This window comes from Vanacampus margaritifer, chromosome 3 (genome assembly GCF_051991255.1).
Source record: "Vanacampus margaritifer isolate UIUO_Vmar chromosome 3, RoL_Vmar_1.0, whole genome shotgun sequence".
Lineage (NCBI taxonomy): Eukaryota > Metazoa > Chordata > Actinopteri > Syngnathiformes > Syngnathidae > Vanacampus > Vanacampus margaritifer.
The window spans coordinates 4,284,909-4,305,984 of record NC_135434.1 but is presented as its reverse complement, the minus strand read 5'-3'; the positions used below and the strand labels follow the sequence as shown (position 1 = coordinate 4,305,984).

Genomic DNA, 21,076 nt, shown 5'->3' with positions numbered 1-21,076 from the left:
TTTTTTGCCTTGACTTGGGAGCAAGAAATTTGACATGCGAGCGTTGTACAGTGGCAAAAAGTCAGTTAAGTTTAATGCTAACAAACAAATGAAACTAGCATCAAGTCGCCATGTCGTAACCAGCGAGGGGGTCAAGTGCATGATGATCGAGCAAGTGGCGTGCGAAAAGCGTGTGTGAAAATAGGAAGTGAGGAGAAAGCCAAGTGACGTGCTTAGGCCGATCCCACGGCGGACACCCTCAGGAAGCCGCCATTTTGCAGCCCCCGCCTCCCTTGCCATCGTCTTCTTTTGCCTCTGCCCCCTCGACCCCTGCGCTCCCTCACCTTGTAGCCGTGAACCGTCAGACACCCGCATATCTCTATCCACATCCCCCCCCCACCCCCCCGTCTCCATTTCTTTTCCAGTTGTCTCCTCGTAGTTTGAAATCAGGATGTCTCATAAGTGTGTGTGTGTGTACATCTGGCCTACATGAGGCGTGCAAAGACAACAGACAAGTAATGGGAGAAGTGTGTAGGCGTGTGGGGGTCGTGCACATGAATGTGCACGTGCGCAGACGACAAAGGCAGCTGGATGTCTTCGTCAGCTAAATCCCATCTGAACGGATTTTCATATGAACTTTTGCTTCTCACCCACAAAAGCCACAAGCGTCTCCAAGCCGTCTGAAAAAGGCTCCTGAAATGTGTCATAACGTACCAATAACTCTGACATAAGAATTAGGATAGAATTGTATTTGATAGATGGTTGGGAACATTATTATATACTAGGGCCTGGCCAAAAAAAAATATATATATATTTTTTTTACTTTGTGCTTGTGTTAAATAAATAAATAAATAAATAAATATATATATATATATATATATATAATATATATATATATTTTTTTTTTTTTGCACAAAGTAAAAAAAAATATATAATAATTTACTCCAATATTTTCCTATTTAGTGAAAGGGGATATCGGCTCCAAACACCGGTTATCAGCGACCTTGACTACCTATCGGCCCTAAAAAAAAAACAAAAAAACATTAGTCTGTCCATAAAACATTAAATGAAAAACAGGAAGTACATCGCTCATATTTTGCCACGCAATTTTCTGCTTCGGCAATATATCGCGATATTACTGAGTGCAATTCTCGAATCGATTCGATATGCTGCTGAATCGATTTTTAAACAAAAAAAAAGTTTTATAATACACTTTAATTGATAGAATAATCAATTCCATATATATTCAATAGTGATGGCCCTTTTGGAACCCCCCCAAACTCCGCTAACCAATTAGCTCACGGCGCCGCCTGGCCTGTTGTGCTGAAAACAATTCAGTGACCAACAAAGATCATACAACTCCCTACCTGTCCTTTGCCGCTGCGCAACCTAACCTGGAAATGAATGTCGGTACCATCGTCGTTAACGAAGTACCCTGAGAGACGGCACATCACCATCTTAAAATGTTGTGATCATAGTCTTGACATCTCCTTGACTTGTGAGCTGACTTATCCGTCGCACCATATTACTTCTCCATGCACGGCAACCTTCCTGGGCCGTGTGCTTTTAATGAATGCTGGCTTTGTGGCTCACTGCAGACGCATGCCAGGTTCTGCCAAGCACACGCAGCCTGCTGGCGACAATCGGAGTGCACCGAGAGTCACACGACGACGTCGAGCTAACATGCTAAAACGTGTAGCATCTGTCCAACTCTCATTTGAAGTGAGAGCAGACGAAGGTTGCTTCAGTTCTTCTCGGAGGCGTTTTGGCGGTTTATAAGTTTGCCTGAGGTTTCCTCCTCATTACCTTTTGCTTTGCACCTTGCAAGCCGCAAAACACTAAGTGACTCGGATGTGACAAATTGAGGGGTTTTGGCAGTCGGCCGGTGGTAAAACATGCCTGTTTACATGGGAGGATCCCGCAGAACCACATGACGTGCCGCTGGCAGCCAATAAAGGGCCAGCGCGGGGAGGGTAAGAAGGGAGGTGCGCGGAGGAAGGCCGAGAGTAGGAGACAGGAAATGGCGAGGAGTTCACAGACTTTGCGGGCCAGGCTTGTTCAAAATGAATTTCTCAAATACGGAAAAATTTATGAGAATAATTTGGCCTGTGGATTCATTTTTAGTGCATTCATGAGTAAATGTAAAACCCTCAAATTATGACGGGGAAAAAAACTCTACAAACGCCAGTATCATCAAACTTAAACATTTTATGGATTTTCACTACCCCATTAAATCACCAAAGGACTCATCAGTCAGTGCTGGGCCTCATGTTAAAGGGAGTGGGGATGGGCCGAGACCACATTTTTTAAGACTCTCTGACAGAAAGGTCTGAGAGGGGAAACCCTATCCTGCACTTGTCATTGTGATTCCGGAATATTCTATGATTTAGAGGGTGGGGAGAGCACAAGGATGTGGGCACAGAATGCAATGATAGAGCAGACAAAGGATGTCTGTTTTTTTTTTTTTACAGTGACCTTTTGACCTTTTCTTTAGTGCCTTGACTAAAAGTAAAAGCGTATACGGTAGGGGTGTGCCCAAAAAATTATTCTAATAAGAATCGCGATTCTCATTCAGTACAATTTAGAATACATTTTAAATGTCCCAAAATCGATTTTATTAAATTATTTTATGTTGTGTGTGTGCCTTTATTGGGAGCGCTATTCATGTTGTACACGATTTGGCCACTTAGGGGCAGTGTGGCGTTCTGATATACAGTTAATTTGCAGCCACATTAGAGAGTAGAAGGAAAGTCATAATCAAGTTACAGCCAATGAAAGTTTTTTTGCAGCGTAGGAAGAGCATATGCCGATGAGTAATGTTAAGATGCGCCTCTGTATACGTTCCTGAATTTTTTTGTATGAATAGTTGTTTTTTTGAGTGATAAAAGTGCAGCGAGTAGTTGCGCTAATTAGCATTAGCGAGTCAGACTGCACATCTATAAATTGAAAGAGAAATCATTGTCAATTAAATCATTTTGAATCGAAAACTGATCAAAAAATCGGAATCGAATCGTGAGACAGTCGAAGATTCCCACCCCTAGTATACAGTATGTGTTGGCAACTTTTCCTTTTAACTCATTCACTGCCATCGACTGCACTGTGAAAACCTAGATTTTTTTAAATTGTACATTTAGAACAGATATAAAATTTGTGATTAATTGTGAGTTAACTAGTGAGGTCATGCGATTAATTACAATTACAAATGTTAATCGCCTGACGCGTCACGATTAATTTTTTAAAATAGTTTTTAATCACATGACTTCAATAATTAACTCACGGTTAATCACAAATTTTATATCTGTTCTAAATGTACAATAAAAACGTTTTTTTTAGGTTTTCATACTCGTGGAAAAAGTGTAAAACTAATAAAAATAGTTCAAATGAATTTTTTACGTATATAGCCGTCAATGGCAGTGAATGAGTTAATCTGATTCCAAGGTTGCCTCTTTTTACATTACGATTAGAAGAATTTATATTTGTTTCACCATTTCATTTATCAGCACTTGAACATTTGAAAAGAGAAGGCACACACACACACACACACACACACACACACACACACATCCTTGTGCCAGCTGTATAAGCCAAAGAAGTGTCTGTGAAGACAACAGGCGGATTTGAAGTCAGAGGGTCGTCTTTAAAAAAAAAAAAAAAAAGAAGTGTCACCCAGGAAACAACAGTGTTGAGCCGCAGAGGATTTCCGACCTCTTGCTGCCACCTCTGCAGATGAGGTGACACTTTGGTGTTAATCAGTCTTTTAGCAGCTGCGAGTGATAAATGAGCTAATGACATCAAGGCTCGCGAAATAACAATAAACGTTTGATTCATTAGGTAGCAGCAAGGTCACGTCGCAGTGTTTTCTTTCACAGCGCATTATTAGAGTGATTGTTGCACTCCTCTGAATTAATACACAAAATCAACATTATTCATTTTTTTTCTAATCAGATTGCAGATTGTTGTGGTGCCTGCTGTGATGCATGAAAATAGATATTTATAAATTTTTTGACATTTTATTCTACCCTGAATGTCCCACCTTGTCAGCTTTTGTATGGTAAGATTTCAATGCCAATAGTTTTGACACTAATAATTGCTGTTTTTATTGTTTTTAAACTTTATACTCTACTTTTGATGCCAGCAGTTTGTTAAAGTTTTAATACTAACCGTTTTCATACTAAATGTTGAATGGTTAAGTTTAATTTGACAAGTTTTGTTGATGCTAGCAAATAAACAGTTGGATGATCCTAACAATCCTTGCTGCATTTTGAAAGGTAAAGGTCAATTTCTCAGCTTCCAGTTTTGATTACAACATAGCACATTTTTAAATAATAAATGTGACAATTTTGTTCACAGAATGATACATTACAAGAAATTGGGCAAATTAAGGAAGTTCAGTAAATTTCCGAGGCAATGAAAACATTTTTGATGTTAACAATTTCGATGATGGCAACCTCCATGCTAAAGTTTTGATGCTAACAGTTTTCATGCTAAAGTTTGGTTGCTGAGTTTTGTTTGTTTTTACGTTTTGTTGATGCTAACAACCATCCTTGCTACATTTTGAATGGTAAAGGTCAATTTATTTGCTTCCGGTTTTGATTACAACATAGCACATGTTAAATTTTTGCTGTTAACAATTACGATGATAGCAACCTCCATGCTAAAGTTTTGATGCTACCACCTGCATGCTAAAATTCTGATGCTAACAGTCGATCTGCTAAAATTTTAATGCTAACAGTTTTCATGCTAAAGTTTGGTTACTGAGTTTGTTTGTTTTTACGTTTTGATGATGCTAGCAAGCTAACAGTTGGAGCCTTTTGATCCTTGCAGAATTTTAAATGGTAAAGTTTTGATTATGTCACGTAAATATTTTGATGGTATGATAACAACCTCCATGCTAACAATTTTTGAAGCTAACCAACTTCATGCTAAAATGTTGACGCTAGCAGGTTTGACGCTATGCATTCATGTTAAAGTTTTAATGTGAACAGTTTTACCATGAAGAAAGGTAATAATAAATGAATAGCAATGGTACAGGGCAGTTTAAGGTGTTTTGACATTTTTTAAAACTTTATTTTTTTCATTATATCAGGAATTTGTTCATTTGTGTTGACACTCAACCAGCCCGAAGCAGTCTGCAGGCGCTGATTCAAATCTTCACCCTGGCTTTGATTGTGCATATCATTTGACCTATCAGTTTGGTCTTTTGCGCCAAAGGCAAATACATTATTCAAGTTTGCGTGATTACCTTTCAAGCGCTATCTGGTCTTCTGTGTAGTGAGGCCAAAAATGTTCACAGATGGAAGACGACTAATGGTCCAGATGGCTGTGAAAAAAAAAAAATCGTTTTCAAGTGAGAACATCCGACGATTACAGTCTCTCGCTTCTACAAAAGCAAACATATGGAGGCTGTTTCCGTCTGAACAATAGAGACGGCAGACTTTAACATTGCTTGCAAAACGGATTAGGTCATAGAAACAATTTGTATTCATGTGATTCACATAATGTAACGCTTCCCTGCATGCATGCATCAGTTAGAAAAATACACTTTTTAATATGATTTATGACACATTTGATATATTTGTCAGTTAAACCTGGGTCCGGCATAAAGCCTTTTTGAGTGGCGGCCAGGTGATGGACCCGTTAGAACCGGAACTGGCCCCGTAAAGCCGTGATAATACACATGTAAAATGATAACATGTGTAAATTTATAACTCACACAAATTAACTTTTCAACAAAAAAAAACGTACTTGAAATTTTGAGTGACAAACTATTTTAATTTAAAAAAAAAAAAATTCTTAATTTGAGTTTTGATGTTGAATATATTCAAAATGATGTCTTGACCCTATGTCACTATTCTAAATAAATAATAAATGTGACAATTTTGTTTACAGAATTTATACATTACAAGAAATTGGGCAAATTAAAGAAGTTCAGTAAATTTGCTCTGCATTGAAAACATGAGTCTCCAGTGAAATTATAATGTTTTTTGCATAGATTTAGCCTGAATAGTTTTACTCTGAGCGAGTTGCTGCAGCGGCCTTGACAGCGAAATCCATTTGCTTAAAAAAATATTGCTGTTTACTGTTTATCCCTATTTTGGCTAATTAACGAGCATTTGACATGCACAAAAAATGTGTAGTTTTGGGAAAATAGCTTGATCGATTTACAAGTCAAAATATTTGGGTGAAAATGCAAGTGTTGATTTTTTTTTCATATTCATTTATGAAATTCATACCGGCCGGTTACTGGCCCATCGGGATCTCCAGGAGTGATTCCCAGAGTGAAGCATTGTACATCACATTCGGCTAACATGGACCTCAAGAGAGATGGAACGACAGATTTATTGCCCCCTCGATGCTCCTGATTTACAACAATTGTTTAATCTCCAAATTCGAGCCACATGAAGTTTTTTTTTTTCCCCCTCTTTATTTTAGAGCGCTAATTTATAGAACCCCCAAAGAATGCACGTTGTGTTTATCGTGGAACCAGATGAAGAGAATTGGTCTTAGTTAAAAAGAAACCTCTAAACTAAACTTCCACAGGTTTATATTAAGAGCCAAAGATGCAATGCGCAGGACTGCCACACATGAAACTACATCTGCCATAGGCTAAGCACAGCCTTTTGTGTCACAGGCAAGTTCCCACTGCGCGACCGACCGGCTTGAGTTGAGATTCCCAAGTGGCGTTTTTTTTTTTTTTTTTTCTTTCTCGCCAGCTCCCGGCAAGTGTTCCTGTGTTGTGGTGGGAGGGTCGACTTGGGCCCGTGTTGCTGTTTATTTCCATTCTGTCATGTGAGTGAATCTGATTACAGGTCGTTAAGTCAATATTTAGCTTCTGCGGACAGCATCATCTTGGCCCAGTTTATTTATTCTGCAACCCGGCACACATCTGCTGCTGCCAGTGTCATGCGCGGTAGCAGACGTGTGCCGCTAGCAGGAAGCAAAGCAAACAATTAGGGCGCTCTCCCGCTTGAGTAACTCGAGTGGAGGGGAAAAAAAGTGTTTTTGTGAAGTCATGATTGCAGCGAGAGGTCAAATGTATTCAGGATGCTTGTAGTGCTTTCATTAGGTATGTATTTTGAGGGAAGGAGTAGTGAATTTTATGCTAATTATCACCATAAGTAAAATATAAGTTTTTATTACGCCAAAATTCAAAACTTAATAAAATCAGGGTCTTGACTTTTTTTTTTTTTTTTTTTTTTTTTTTTTTCCCTCACACTTTTTAAGTTTAATGGGGTACATCTGCACATGCCATAAGTTTTTTTTGTCATTTTGAGCCAGTTTGTTTTCTATGCACCACGATATGACAATAAAACAGGAGTTTATGATGTTTTTGTTTTTTTTGAGATAATTGCAGACAAAAATGTCACCTACATATATAACAGGTGTGGGTAAAAAAAAAAAAAAAGTTCAGTACAATGTGGGTATTTTGTCTTGCACTGTAAAGACCATTGCAGCAGGTTATGATTAATGTCTCAGACCGACAAAAAAACAGATGTAATTCACTTCATAGAGGCCACCATGCAGCGTGCATCCCGCTATTACTGCACAACTATTTGCTTTAGGCACTGCAACATACTTTATTTCCTTTAACAAGCACTTCTAGACAAATATTTTCTCTCATATTTTGGCAGTAAAAGTACACCTACACAACGTGGCTTAGGTGCAGTTCTTGAAACTGATTAACATTTTTTACACAAACCAATTGACCTGTGATGCGAGTAACTTGTTGAGCATACATCAGCGGTTGTATTTAACTCAGCCATGTTTAATGTTGTCTCGAGTCTCCCCAAAGCCGTGAGTGTGTACATATGTCTATATTAGGGGTGTTTTGATTTTAAAGATGTGAGTGCATCAAATCGAACAGAACCAAATCATTTCACTTTCAAATATATCAAAATACGTATGGAATCGTCTTTTTCCGGAGAGATAATACCTTTTTGAAGTAAATGCCGGATTTACAGCACTGACAATTTTATTGATGTATACAAATTGACAACAAGAAACTCTTTGTGTCATGCCTTATCGAACTGAGCTACAACATATTGAATCAGAATCCCAGTGAATATATATTCATTCTAACAAAAAAAACTATTATTACATTTAAAACCACTGAAGAAAACAAAATAATCACTACTAAAGGCCTATTTGAATTGATCACCCACATACAAAAAAAAAAGAAAAAAGAAAGAGAGCAATGATGATGACATGTCAAATCGGTAAAATTACCGAATGAACAATACTGAGCTCTCCAGAAAAAAAAAAAATGAATTGATCACATAGACAAAAGTAATAGTCACGTGACTTCCCGGTAGGTTTTGGGTCACACTGACTCATTTTTCTACCATTTAATGAAGTTGAGGGGGCAATGTAATGGCAGACATTTACAAATAAATATGACTAAGACTAGATGGTCAACCTTGCATAAAGTCATGTTGTGAGCAGATTGCAGGTGGATCACATCAGTCAAAAAATATTCTGCTTTATTTTTTTTTTTACTTATAGAAATGTTAAATAATACATTTGTAGTCTGTGTTGAACAAAAGCAGGGTTTTTTTTCCCCACTGCTGTCACAACAAGAGCCAAGCAAAAGTCTTTTGAAGACATCTAATCAGAAAGTTTCTGTTTGCAAGCCGAACCAATCCATTCGAGGGAAGCTCAAGTCAGGGGGCTGTGTCCAAATCTACAGACTCCTTTTGGAGTTCATTTCCCCCCCGCCCCTGAAACCTCCTCATCCTCCTTCTCCCAATGAATTCCAGATGTTTTGCAGACGAAAGTGAATTTTAGGGGGAGGGTTGCTGGCAGTTGTTCTTTCTCTATGGCATGTATGCTTAATGTATGTATGCATTCTTAAAAAAAAAAATTAGAAAAAAAGCAGTGGTCCCTAAAAAGTATGGCAGCTCTCCAGGATCATATGGAAATACAATGTGCTCGAACCCATTAGTGGTGGACCCAAGCCAAACAGATTCAATGCAAATATGTCTAGTTGAAATGCATGCGACAAAGACCAAGCATACTTTTAAGATCAAGGCAGCACGGAACGGATTCCAAGCGTAATGAAGTCCCGACTTGCACATCTTAGGAAGCAAAATTCAAATGGCAGGTCAGGTAAACATGCAGCGGAGGTGTTTCACATCCAGTCGCTGTGTGGTCCGCCTCACTGACATAACCCGAGGTTATGGAGTCAGAACTGCAGGAAATACACTGATCTCTATTTTTAATAAATATCAAATCCTCCTCGCCCAAGGGCCAGATGAAAAGAGGCCTCAACAGAGTGTTCCTCTTGGCGGACGATAAAGTGGCAGCAGCCCCCAAGCGCCAGTTCCTCACACGGGGGGGAATCAAACGCAAAAATGCTTGACACGCAATTATTATCCCGACACTTTCCTGAGGGCCGACTCGGTGGGGAAAAGATGCTAAAAGGTTTCGGCAAATTGTTCTACCCGTGTGAACGTGTGTGCGCTTGAAAATTGTCAAAATTTGACCTCAAATGAGGAAGTTGTGATTTTTTGTTTGGTCTTTAGGTAGATTAAGTGAAAATTATATAAAGTGTGTGCACGGATTGTCAATTTTGGCTTAGTGAAATGTATCCTACTGCGCATCCTTCAATTGTTTAGGGTAAAAGATGCGAGTGCATCAAATCAAACCTAATCGAATAGTTCCACTTTGAAATGTGTATCTATCCGTCTTTTATTGGTGAGCTATATCTAGACGGAAATGGCACATTTACCGTATTGTCAAGTTCTTTCAAATGTAAAATGACAACAAAAAAGTCATTGCATCAATCATTGAACTGTAACATATCGAATCGATTCGTAATAGCAATTAGTCAAACCAAATTGAATCGTTCCACTTTCAAATTTTTTTGGCACCCTATTGAAAATGTTATTGAATTAGCATTTGTGGAGGAACAGGCAGCTAGCTAGCACACACAGTACATATATAAATGGAGCGTGATACGATTCAAGGTTGGTACATTTGAAATTGTCATTTGATCCGGTTCGATTATGTGGGATTACGATGCGATTTATTAAAGCACGGCTCAGTTTGAGACGGTACGATGCAGTGAGTTTCACGTTGAAAGTAAAAGACTTACCAATATTAAAATAGAATTGTTGTTGGATTTAAGTTCTATTCAAAATGTCAAGACACTTGAAATGTATTTCTGTCTCTCGAAGAAGCTTTCCAGTAGCTTAGAGGGCGAAACTTTTCGGATTATCATCTAAACCCTCTAACAAAGCTGATAGCTGCATAAATAAACTCCTACTTGTTCTATCTATCTGATACACTTTTTAGCAACGGCAACCAAAATAAACACCTCGGCGACGGCGGTATCTTTGCTGCGGATTTGTGATTTATCCACCCATAAACGTTTGGCCCAACTCAAAAATAGTAAACACAAAGCAATTTTCGTTTGGTTGTCTGCCAAGGCACATGGCTGTATTATGATAACAGGCCTATTTCCTGTACTTAAGATTTTTGTTGAACATTAGGCCTCATTCTCAGGCTGCGAATGGCAGAGATCGGTGGCCCAGTTTCAATCATCTTAACCTCTCATGCCTCAGACGTCCGACCAGATGTGTGCTCCTCTTTGCGAGTTATTAGCGGTTCCGAGTACAGGTTCTCTGCTAAATGCTTCCAGCTCAGCTTTGGCAGTACACAACGGAGGCATTCCAATCCTGCAACATCACATTTTCCCTTCAGCTACGCTATCGCAAATAATTATTTATCTTGAGAGAAAAAAGAAGCCACTCTTTGTCTTGTAGGTTGGACTGGAGGGGAGTAAATAACATTTTAAGATATCTATTCATTCCATTTCTCATTGTGTCCAACTGTCCATATTGCATCATCCATGGTTGATGGTTGTAATAAACTGTTTGTTATTCTACCTTTAGTTTTATTATTATATCTTTTTATGCCGCCACTTTTTATCCTTCAACTACTTTTACAATTCTTGATCGATTCAAACCATTCTAACTTCAATATGTTCCGAAAATTCACGCGTCGTGAGCTATTACTTTTCTCATTCCGAGCTTTTACCATTTTCCCACAATTCAACATTTTCCACCCCAAAAATCCCCATTCATTTTGAATGAGACATTCAAAAAAGTCCTCCCTTTCGAAATTCAAACCGTTGAGCTCATTCAATTCAGCTTGGGATCAATCTTCAGCACTCCCCCAATTCTTACATAGCAAAAATTCCCAATTTATCCGCTAAATATTGCACATTTTTCACCATCAAAATTTCTTAGGGTTAGGACTTAAGGTTACCGTTCAAATCGTTCCTATTAGGAATTCAGTATCGTTCCTATTCAAACATTCACCTTGCTATTCAATCTGATATAATTCACCCGTGCAAAATGTTTCCACGGTCCACATAATTCTACGTTTTTGACCCACAGATTCCCCATTCATTTCCAACAACACGTTTAGCAATTCCTTTCCATTCAACATTCAAAATGTGGGAATGATATTCAACATTCCCACATACCAAAAATTCCACACGTTTCACTCACATATTGCACATTTTCACAATATCATTTCATATCATTAAATATTCAATATCATTCCACATCCTTGAATGCAGCGTTAGCACCTCTGCCTTTCACAAACATTCAATATCATTTACTATCGTTCCAAATCGTTCAATACCATTTGACATAATTCCATATCTTCAATAACATTCCACATCATTCTGTATGTTGCCATGTTTCTATATATTTTTTATTCAGCATTTCGGCATTCACACACAATTTCTCTAGAAATTGCTTCATCTAGTTTACGAATGTTGTTGTCCCAGGCCAAAATGCCAAGTAAGAATTTAACAGGGGGCTATCTGATAGCTAGCACGAGAAGCTATCAAAGCAGTCTACATCAAACAAACAAAAAACATTCATTGCCCATTTCCTACATCAGCGAGTTAACGATGTTATCCCCCGTTTTGAAATCAGTTGGTTGCCCACTCTGAGGAGTTTTTCCGAAGCTGACGTGGCTACGACAACAATGCTAATGAATCCGCTATAGTCGTCTTCATCAACATGTGATGTACTCTCGACTTGATAACGCAGCTGTCTAAGTGGTGTCCAACTTCACACCTTCTTAGGAGGGAGCCTGACAAATGCACAGCTAAGAAAATATTTACAGTAAGAGACCACTCTCGTATGGTGGTTGTCTGGTTGGAGCTGATGTCGCTCGAAGGAGGTTCCCCCTCTCCCAAATGAGTATAAACAATGAGCTGGAGCCCACCTGGTGCTTATGTCCACGTGCAAACGCAGCTTTGTGAGGTCGCCCTTACGTAACAATTGTCACCACACACGGGGATGCCCGTAAATGTGACGTTTGCTATGATTAAGCGAATGTTTACACACGACTCAACTGAAGGCAGATGAAAGAGTGTCGCTTTGGGCCCTTTGTTTAGAGGACAATGGCATTTTGGAGCCTGGAAAGAAAGAAAAAAAAATACAATGTAGCATTACTGTTTCCATTTAAGCAGTTTTACATGCAGGTTGTGTTTCAGTGACAGTGCTATGGACTCGTGCTGGCATGTTAAATGAGTGTGTTAAAGGGCCTCTGATTAACCCGTACTAACTCTTACTGCTATTTCAAACTGTTCATAATTCCATTTATCTTATCTAAGGCTGAGTTCCAAATAACAGTACAGTATTACTGTTTACATTGTATGTAAATAGTTGGTAGTGTTTCCTGACAGCGGTATGGCGTATACAGTATATTAGGGGTGTGCCCAAAAATCGGTTCTCATTTAGCACGATTCAGAATCGATTTTAAATGTCCCAAAATCGATTTTATTTAAATTATTTCATACGGTCTTCCCTTTGTTTGTGCGTGCCTTTATTGGGAGCGGTGTTTATGTTGTACCCGGTTTGGCCACTTAGAGGCAGTGTGGTTCCACGCGGTCTGATACACTGTTAAGTTGTAGCCACATTAGAGAGTAGATGGAACAAGTCACGATCAAGTTATTCCAATAAAAGTAGGGGTTTTTTTGCAGCGTGGAGCCGTTCTTTTGAGTGATAAAAGTGCCGCGAGTAGCGCGCTAATTAGCATTAGCGAGTCAGGCTGGAGTAGATCATTACGATTCCTTGAGCATCTATAAATTGAAGCAAAAATCATTGTCAATAAAATCATTTTGAATAAAAAAATCGGCCTAAATCGAAAATCGCACACCCAAAAATCAGAATCGAATCGTGAGACATTCAAAGATTCCCACTCCTACAGTATATAGCATTTTTTGTGTGTGTGTGGGGGGGGGAGCATTTTGTAGGTCCGGCTGAACTGGGGTTGTTTCTGTTATCTGTATATAGAAGATGTGAAACCTGAATTATGTTAAGTCTGCAAAAGTAAACTGAAGCCCCCCTCACCGTTTTTGCAACCTTTGTCACCATCAAATTGTTAAATTGTATGAGTTGTTTGTTGGTTATATCCATTCTGCTGCTAATGTACTATTGTCAAGTTTAGACTGAGACTTTTGACAAATTAGACTATTCAAGTGAAAAGTCTCCCTTTTAATTATCACAATAGTTTCACAAAGGAAGGAATCACTTCAAAATGTTTGGGCAAAAAAAGAAAAGAAAAAGGTTGTTGGTCCCTGTGAATCCTTTTTAACATGACAAAAATAATGACACAATATTTACAAAACACATCATGGCAAACCTTGGCAGTCCACTCAATGCCGTCTTTCTATCTGTTTTCAAACTGAAGGTCGCACGAGTGTCCTCGCCGACGCATCCGTCCCTGGGGCATTTGGTCCAAGGCGTAAATGAAGAACACCCACACTGACAGCGTGGAGTGAACACAGACCAAGGAGGACACGGTAAACCATGATAAACACAGCGGACCACCCTTTAGTGCTCACTGTTTGCAAACGAGCCGTTGCACAGCATCTCTGCGACTCTTCCAACTCAGCTCTATTTAGACTTTGCAGGTGGATTTATGAGGATAACATTGCAACAACCCATGTGTTCAAATTACTGTAATGATGACCATGTCTTTGCGGGTGCCAAGTCCATTTACAGTGGATAAAAAAAATAATAATAAAAATAAAAAAGTCTACACACCCCTGTTTAAATGCCATTTCTTTTGCGATGGGGGAAAAAAAAAAAGCATGATTAGTGCTGCACTTTGCAACAATTTGCACCCAAAATATCTTTACAATAGCCTTTTTATTGAATAATTAATGACTGAATTTTTTTTTTAATGAGTAGATTAACACCTTAGCTGTTAATAATGGGATAATAGTTTCCGGACTGGATTTGGGTTCGAATTTCCCGCCCTCTGTCCGCGGATGTGACGTCGTGTGCGTGTTTGTGTACGTGAAGAAAGGAAAATGCAGTTTAATTTTTAGGCCACAGGTGGCAGTAGCGATTTGAAATTAAATTTTTTGCAGTTAGTAGCTTTAATCATAGAAAAGCATTGTGACCTATAACTTGTACAATTTAAATGTTTTTTTTTTGGGTTTTTTTAAGTGCCTCATAATTAAAAAAACATCTTTTTCTGTTGGAAATATCACGAAAAGCCTACTAGAACAGCTAATATTTTATTTGGCATTAATTAGAGGCACGTTAAATGATGGAAGTTGTTCTCCGATTTCCCGATTTAACATGATTTTGAGTGTGTGATTGGCTAATCATGAACACAGCCACATCTGCAGTTTCCAAGTAATTGTCTGTACCCATCCTACCAAACATGTACCATCAATTTAGTTTGTTCAACTTTAAACATTCATATGTCAAATCATCCAACCCCATTAAAAAGAATGGAATTGCCAATAATCCGTTCCAATCTCAATGCCAAAAAACAAAGAAATAAACAGAAAAAGTGTTATGTTTTGAAGAAGGGAAATATAACATCAATTAAATAGAAAGTAAAAAAAAAAAACTCTAGCTGAGTAACCAGAGCAAAGAAAGACACGCAAACCACCACCGGATGTAGCAGTAGAGTATTGCAATTTTCGCTTTTATACAGTATCGTTACTTGATTACAACGATGAAATGCAGTGGCGAGCGTGTATATATGTTAATATGAGGAGATGATGACACGTTTAAAATAATTCCACCGTCATTAACGGGCTCTCTGAGGGAAACCATAACACTAATGAATTTGACATTCCTGCTGTAGAAGTTCTCCAAGTGATCTACTGTATACTGTATGTATATGTGTGTTTCGGTCACTATGGCAGCAAAAGATCCATCCTACTCCAGAATCATAACTAACAAAAAATGGACGAACGTGACACATTTTTGTTCTGAGTTCAAGCCTTGGCGGAGGTCTGCATCATGAGTGCTAAACAGTTTTTTTTAGTATTCCCCAACATGATTTATCTTGACCGCCTGGAATTCATTTTTTATTTTGGGGCCAAGCAATAATATCCGTATGACATGTCAAAGTCCGATTTTTTTTTTTGTTAGTGAGGGAAAGATACCACGTACACCTTGTGTGTATGAATCCACGCTGGGTCTGTAAGTCGATTCTACACCACGTTGAGGTGTTGACGTCCTCCAATACTTCCTATTTATCTAACCTCTTCTGCTCGGCCTATTCCTTCCTCTCTATGACGTTGCAAAGACACCAAAAGAAGCCGGGACCACCCGAATCCATCCCGACTCCCCCTCGCAGGTGGGACTCTGGACTTGGAGCTCCAGTTAAAAATGATTATTGTGTCTTGAAACAAGAATGTCTACGCGCTAGCATGTCAAATAAAGCCGCGAAGAGGGTGAAAATAGCCTGCGACGTAGCCGCGCCGCCGAACCCGAGGCCACGGTTGAGCGGCCACTCGCCTGTTGCTTGATGTTTCACAAGCCGGCCTTTTAAACAGCGCTAATAAAACATCTCCTGCTGGGGGGGGTTGTAGGCTCTTCACATTTTTCCTCTTCTCACCCACGGCCATTCAAACGGCCTCTATTGCGGGTGTTTTTTAACTCTAATTGGAGTGATAAAATGCCAACAGCCTTTGCATTAGAGCTGCTGTAACTCCTGTCCGGGTGCACTGCTTGGACGTGCTCTTGTCAATAATGTGTAGGCGAGTTTGAGGGTAAATGTACTCATCTTACCCAGAGGTGGCAAATCCAGGTCCAGAAAGTAAAAACCCTAATACAGTTTGGCTTTAGCCCCTGGTGCTAGCTAGCTGAGGTGCTCGTTTACCTGCTAGGGAGCTAGCTAGCTAGCACCTGGGGCTAAAGCCAAACCTTGTCATAGTTGCTTAAAACATTCATATGTCAAATCATCCATACCCATTAAAATGAATGGAATTGCCAATAAAGCCAAACCTCGCCATAGTATGGCTTTAGACCCTGGTGCTAGTGTTAGATATTATTAACATTTAAATTCTTTATTTTCATATATTAACCATTGTTATACATTATTAATATCTTAATTCTTTATATTAACCATGTTGAAAGGTTTTATAGACGTGTAAAGCAAGTAGTGTTGAACTCAGTATAATTTGACCTGAACATGGGACATATTATTTGGTCTAGAAGTTCCTTCTCTGTGGGAAAACACATTTGGTCCTTGAGAACAGAATCTGTTTGGAACACGCACCCCTGACTCTGTTTTCGCCATCGCTCATGGAAAAGTACCCAGAGAGTATGCTTTGTCTACAAATGAAAGAGAGGCGGTCGGTTTTAACTATAAGAAGCCATTTTACACGCGGAAGAGGCACATTCGGCGCTCTGAATTCCACCTGTTCAGTGATGAACTGGAGTCTGTTACGATGTCCAGAGATCTCTGTTAGATTAAAATCATTTTTGCAAAGGTGTTTTTTCTTACATTAAATCTGTCTTCAAGTTTTGGAACACGCAAAGAGGACAAATATTTTATTCCTCTTTCACTAGCTAGCTAGCTAGCTCCCATGGTGCTCGTTTACCCGTTAGGGAGCTAGCTAGCTTGCAGCTGGGGTTAAAGCCAAACTGTGGCAAGGTTTTTACTTTCTGGACCTGGAAATGCCACCTCTGATCTTACCAAAAATATAGCATACATTTAATTTGTTACGCGACCACTCTGGTAATTGAAAACATTCATATGTCAAATCATCCATACCCATTAGAATGAATGGAATTACCAATAATTAGTAGTAAGTGTTACGTTTTTAATATCATTAAATAGAAAGTGTTTTTTTTAAAACATTTTTGCACATCATGAATAATTAATGACAGCAACTTCTGGTGTTTGCGACTTGGCCACCAGACAGTATAATACAGTCATGCTGACACAAACGTAGAACTATTTTGACTCAGTAAGCTGTGCTAATTCATATTTTCACAGAGGATAAAGAATATAAGCCTGTGAGTATGGCTCTATTGTCTGTCTGCATGTCTACTTTAGCCTGTCGATGGTTGTTTCCTATTTTTTGTTAGCAGTAAGCTAGTGGATTTACACATGCAATTACTCTTTGTTATATACTATATTTAGTTTGACAGTAAATTTTAACTGGGAGTCGCCTTAAGCTGTTTGAAGCCTTCTTCTTTTTTTTTTTACATTTGTTCGCTATCTCAAACTGTTGCTTTTTATAAAGTGACCTGACTTTTGAGTTCACTGCAACAGCTTGTTTTTAAAAACTTGTATGTCAGGTCACTCTTATCTCAAGGCACCACTATCCGCTCAATATTACCAATATGACTTCACTGCAAATGAAATCTTTAGTCAACATTATTAATGTGAAGCAAATGGTACTGGGGCTTAGCATTATGATCAATCATCTGGCCGCTGCTCTCCCCCTCGAAAGAAAAGTTCATCCTGGATTTTGGTGGAGTCGAGGTTATTTTTATTTTTCCCAGAGCTGTCACGCGAGATAAACATGAGAAAGCTACAAGCAATCTCCGAGACTTTGGCAGGAGACTGATGACATTCCAGTGAGCTTCTGGGGCTTCGGCCTCATGGGGTCAAGCTCGTCTTTACTGGGACTTTTACAATCCGTTATTAGGTCCAGCAAGGTCTGGCTTGAACTGTTTCGGTCTCAGTTGTAGAAATTGGACTCGGAAAAGAGTCAATCAGTGTTTATTTTTATGGATCGACTGAGGTTAAACACATTCCGCTCGCTGGCTGACCTCCCATTTCTTCAACTTTCAGGGCCAAACTGTCACTATCATCAAACCATTGTTTTGATGTTTTGGACTGTCATGCTAGTGCAAAAAAATTAAAAATAAAAATAGTTAGCTGCTATGTAATTCAACTCAACCAAAACCTTTAAATCAGTGGCACAACATTAAAAATATTTCGCTCTCCAGGTACAGTCAAGTGAACGATAAAGATTAAAATACAAACGTAAAACTTACCTACTGTACAAATACTGTAAATAAAAGGTAAAAAAAGTAAAGTACTGTAAAGTGTTTTTTAAAAATACTTAAAACTGGTTTCATGCATGGCTATAAGCTTCATTTTACTGTTTAATTGCATTTTGTGTTTTAATTGTAAATGTACAATGGTACCTCGACTCGGGCTGCACAATTAATCGAAATTCAGTTACGATTTCGATTATTACACGCCACGATTACAAAACGGGCATAATTGTAAAACAACAAAACAATTATTACAAATTTTGAGTTGTTTTGAGGCAAGCTTTGGAGTTCTCATGTCCTACATCTGTTTCTAATTCAGACTATGTTGATGCAGTATTTTTATTTACATTTTTTACAAGTTGCACTTTTGTCATCATTGTTTATTAATTTTACAATGTCTAATACTATAGTAAGCATACTTGAGTTCAGAATTTGTACTTGAGACATCCAATGAAATAGTTTATTTCAGTGTTATACTATACCATACTTGAATGTATACATTTTGCAGCTTTTTTATTTGAAAATAACAAATTTGATCAATTTTGTTGTTTGGTCCATAGGGATCTTACATTATAGCATTTCAAATAATTAAATTTATCTTAATATTTTCTACCTGTTAAAACATTTTTTGGGTACCAAAAAACAAATGGTTTAAATCATCTTTATTGCAATTATGATCCAAATAATCGTGATGAACATTTTTTTTCAGTATCAAACCTTGACTTTAGTTTTTTGAGGTACATTACAAGCCATTGTTTCACTGGCGACGTGACGACACGTTCACAATGTCCTGTTTGACACAAACTACAAGAAATCACTCAAAGTTGCCCAAAGGAATGCTTTATATGGTGCTCGAGGAGGATAAATTTGGTACGGACCATTTTCGAACCGACGAAAACCAAACGGAGCTACGAAAACTGTGACAAAATTTCTGCAGATATAAACAATAGCTTCAATTTCCAGTAATCACAGTTTGTTTTCCCCTCTTCCACCTCGTCACATTGGCCCGCCATACATTTCCTACACCGTTGTTACTAAACCTAATTTACAGCTATCATTAGCCGGCGTTCTGGAGGTTACAAGCTAAAAGCCATAATGGCAGAGCAAGGGGACGGACGGGGGAGCGTTCTTAATATTAGGTTTCCATTAGTTGGGATGCCGATGGCTTGAGTCATTTCAAGCCTGTTGTCTTTGGACTCAAATCTGGATTCCAACCCTCGAGCCGCATAATCAGCTCGCGCCTTGGGCCACATGGAGGAAGAAAAAAAAAAAGAAGCTTTCTTTGAACAAGACGCAGAACCATAAATATAACATGAGTAACTTCACTTAGGTGGCATAAATCCTCTTTATTACTAATGTTACCAGCATGTAGAGTTATTTTGCAACAACTTGGAAATATGGGAGTGTTATTTATTATATAATGTACTGTATGTGGGTACTTCCTAATGGCTATCAAGTTGCTGTGCACTCTGAAACCCTCGAATGATGTTATGGCCTCCTACCATCATGTCACCAGCCTGCAGCTGCATTCTCAAATACACACACGTACACACACACACTGCACTTTATCTCTCTAACCAGCTGTCACTACCAGATGAAACTGTGTCTCCTTTCACTTCAACTAGTCAGTTTAAAAATACTAATAATAATAAAATGCAAAGAACTAAATTTGAAAACAGTTTTTCCCAAAATAAGTCCTTTACAGTAAACAATTAGTTCCAGAATCAGCTCTTTGGAATCATAAAATCTTTATTAACTGTACCGGACTTAAATACTTGTTGTCATGAAGGACGTGAATGGGTGAGGGATGGTGGACCTGAATGCAGGGAAACAAGAATCAAGTGCAATGTGTGGTACTTTTATTAACCTTAAAGAGAAAGGTTAGCAGACAACCATGAGTGGACGTGACGTGACTGAATTGGTCTCCATGACTGGATGGGATGTGGCTGGACTGGTCGCCATGACTGGACGGGACTGGGCTGGTCACCATGATTGGATGTGACTAGGCTGGTCACCATGATTGGATGGGACTGGGCTGGACTGGTCGCCATGACTGGACAGGGCGTGAGTAGACCGGTCGCCATGACTGGATGGGATGTGGCTGGACTGGTCGCCATGACTGGACGGGGCTGGACTGGTCGCCATGACTGGATGGGATGTGGCTGGACTGGTCGCCATGACTGGACGGGACTGGACTGGTCACCATGATTGGATGTGACTAGGCTGGTCACCATAATTGGATGGGACTGGGCTGGACTGGTCGCCATGACTGGACAGGGTGTGAGTAGACCGATCGCCATGACTGGATGGGATGTGGCTGGACTGGTCGCCATGACTGGACAGGGCTGGACTGGTCGCCATGACTGGATGGGATGTGGCTGGACTGGTCGCCATGACTGGACGGGACTGGACTGGTCACCATGATTGGATGGGACTGGGCTGGACTGGTCACCATGACTGGACAGGGTGTGAGTAGACCGGTCGCCATGACTGGATGGGATGTGGCTGGACTGGTCGCCATGACTGGACGGGGCTGGACTGGTCGCCATGACTGGACGGGCCTAGGCTGGTCACCATTATTGGACGGGACTGGGCTGGACTGGTCGCCATGACTGGACGGGACGCGAGTAGACCGGTCGCCATGACTGGAACGAGCGTGACGTGACTTGATTTGCCATGGAGTGACTATGACTTTGCTGGAGCTACGGCTTCTTGGCTGTGACGCGGACGACTTGGCTGTGACTAGGGGTGGGAATTGCCTAGTACCTTGCGATTCAATCTGTATCACGATTCATAGGTCACGATTCGAT

The 21,076-nt window shown here is 39.4% G+C and overlaps 1 protein-coding gene across 1 annotated transcript in view; it reads left to right on the top strand.

The window, feature by feature from the left end:
- Nucleotides 1-21,076, top strand: part of LOC144048469 (uncharacterized) — a 121,151-nt gene that overhangs the window by 5,199 nt on the left and 94,876 nt on the right. The window contains exon 2 of the mRNA XM_077560480.1: nucleotides 13,693-13,804. The gene's annotated coding sequence lies outside the window, so the exon portion shown is untranslated. The remainder of the gene's footprint in view (nucleotides 1-13,692; nucleotides 13,805-21,076) is intronic.